This window comes from Penaeus vannamei, chromosome 1, assembly GCF_042767895.1.
Source record: "Penaeus vannamei isolate JL-2024 chromosome 1, ASM4276789v1, whole genome shotgun sequence".
Taxonomy (NCBI): Eukaryota; Metazoa; Arthropoda; class Malacostraca; order Decapoda; family Penaeidae; genus Penaeus; species Penaeus vannamei.
In genome coordinates, this window is record NC_091549.1 from 1,539,916 (window position 1) to 1,542,415 (window position 2,500).

At 52.6% G+C, this 2,500-nt stretch overlaps 1 protein-coding gene across 1 annotated transcript in view; it reads right to left on the reverse strand.

Moving 5' to 3' along the window:
* The window catches only part of LOC113821366 (mothers against decapentaplegic homolog 3), a 228,924-nt gene that overhangs the window by 181,871 nt on the left and 44,553 nt on the right, over nt 1-2,500 (reverse strand). The gene's annotated exons all lie outside the window — the stretch shown is intronic.

A 2,500-nucleotide genomic window follows, 5' to 3' on the forward strand; every position in this document is an offset into this window, starting at 1 on the left:
GATTCCCCTGTCTCATTGTGCTTCCCAAAATAGCTTTCGGTCATCGGGAGATCCTGTAGGCTCTTATCAGCTATTTTCGTATCGTTCCAGAACACTTTGCACTGCGCCAAAGCTCCGACAGAGGCCGGGCTGCGGCAGTGTGTTATCGGCGCAGCTCCTCCGAAGAGTCGAGGATGAAAGGGCCACGTGGCCAGAGGACCAATGACGTGGAGGGCCATGTGATCGCACACTCTAGGGCCTGAAGTGTCACAGACCCACAGGACCTTCGGGCTGAAAGACCACAGAACCAGCGAGTGCCAAAAGGCCACAAGGATGTCGGGCCGAGGACTCGAGGGGCGTGGATTTCGAGGGTCAACGGGAAGGCACAGCGAGGTCTCTGCCGAGGCGCGCCGACGACCGTCCTCCTAACGAGGGCGACAAGACCTGTTCAGACATGGACCCCGTCTGATTACTGGGCAGCCGTATCAATAAATTAGTCGTGCATTTATGCAGATCAACTTCCCAATCCAGGGCGCTCTATCTTCGGGTCGGCCAGAGCCGCTGGCCCGAATCCCCCACAAAGGTAAATCCAACACATCATGACCTACACCAATGCAAGCTCAGCCAACATGCAGCTTGCGAAGATCCTGTTCACCGCCGGCATGAATCTCGCATATCACAATATGAGCTCCTCCCTACACCCCCTCCCTCCTTCCCTACCTGGCCCCCCAGCTTCCAACTGCTCACATTATGCAATGATATACACCAAACCTGTTACGCCGAAGACACCCGTAGGTCCTGCTACGCCGTGACGTACTACGCGACGCGGTATTATGCGCGCTAACAATGAACCCATAAATCTTCTGCTATATTTATAGATTCAACGCTCCTCGGCCCAATCTGGTCGGGGGCGCAGGCGGCGGCGGCGGCGGCTGCATGACGACGACCTCAAAATATGCCCCCCCCCTCTCCCCTCCCCGCTCAGCAGCCCCTCGAATTTATTTTTAGAGCTCGAAGAACGAGAACGTGAGACGAGGAAGAGGACAAAGACAGAGACGGTGAAGGAGATCAAAGTGGTGGAGGAGGAGGACAAAGACAGGGAGAAAATGGAGGAGGACGAGAAAGAGGAAGAAAAGGAAGAAAAGTAGGTTGAGGAGAGAGTGAGGAAGAAAAGGGGGAACTGAAGGAGGAGAAAGAAGAGTATGAAAAGGAAAAGAGAGGAGGTGGAGCAGCAAATAGTGAAGGAAGAACTGCAAAAGGAAAATAATGGATGAAATAGGATGATGTAGAGGAAGAGCTGGAGGAAAAGATAAAGAAAAGAACACAGAGCACGAGGGAGAGTAGATAGAGAGAAAAATGGGGAGAGTGGGAGAGGGAGAAACCCAATGACCGCAGCCAGAAGACACTGATGGCTGACTCGTATTAAGCGCACCGAGATTGCCATTCCGACATGATGTGCAACATTATGCGCATCCTATTTTTATCTCCCAACTCCTGATCCTGAGCCGTAGCTCCTGCGCCCCCGACGCATCCGGCCTCGTTTCTCCCACCTTCGATAGCAGGAGAACATCGCAGAAAAGGCGAAAAAAGGGCAGGTGTTCGCTCAGGTGCGGTAAGGAGGCCTGTTCCTGGCCCCGCCCCGCCACTTTTCTTCGGGAAGCCAAGGGCCTCTCGCTCCCCGGCCGGCCGACGGAGGGCCTCCTGGTTTTCGCCGATGCCAACCTCGCCCTCGGGGCCCACGCGCGAACTGACGGCGTGTTCCGGCATGGACGGGCTTGGAGGCCACTCCCGAGTGCCACTCTGCCAAGCCTGCCAAGCTCCTTCCATCAGGCATGCAGACAAGAAAGCACACACAGAGGCTGAACTTGGGCTCAGCCAAGCATGGCGACTGCTCCATCTTGTCATAACTTAAAGTCGTCTTTTTTTTCTCTCTCTCTCACAGACCACAAGTCCAGTTCTTGGATATTTTTGCCTGTTTATTCATTCATCTATTCGCAATTATTTTCTTCTCATTTTCATTATCATTGTCAATAACATTAAGGTCATTCCTACAATAATCAATGTAATTAGTACAACTCGCATTATCATCATTACCTATCGCACTGATGTACATATGCCGATAGTAAAGAAGAAGAGGAAGACGAAGACGAAGACGAAGAAACCGACGACGAAGACGAAGAAACCGACCGAGACGACGACGACGACAATCCGACGCGCTAGCCTCCGACAGGCAGCAGCAGACAGGCGAGATCGCGCGCACAAACAAACACAGCCGCCCCTGCCGCACAACGAGTCCCGGGGTCGTCGCATAAATCAAATAAATAACCGAATAAACCAAGCCCCACAACGTCACCTAATTAAGGCTCGCGCACGGCTCTGTTTATCCGCCGCAAAATGTCTCGCCGATGCCATCGCCTTCCAGTTCTAGACCTGTCTGTTTTTGTTCTTGTTGTCCTTATCGTCGTCACTGTCTTTTTGCATTCCTCTTCTTCTTCTTCTTCACCATTTTTCCCTCTTTATT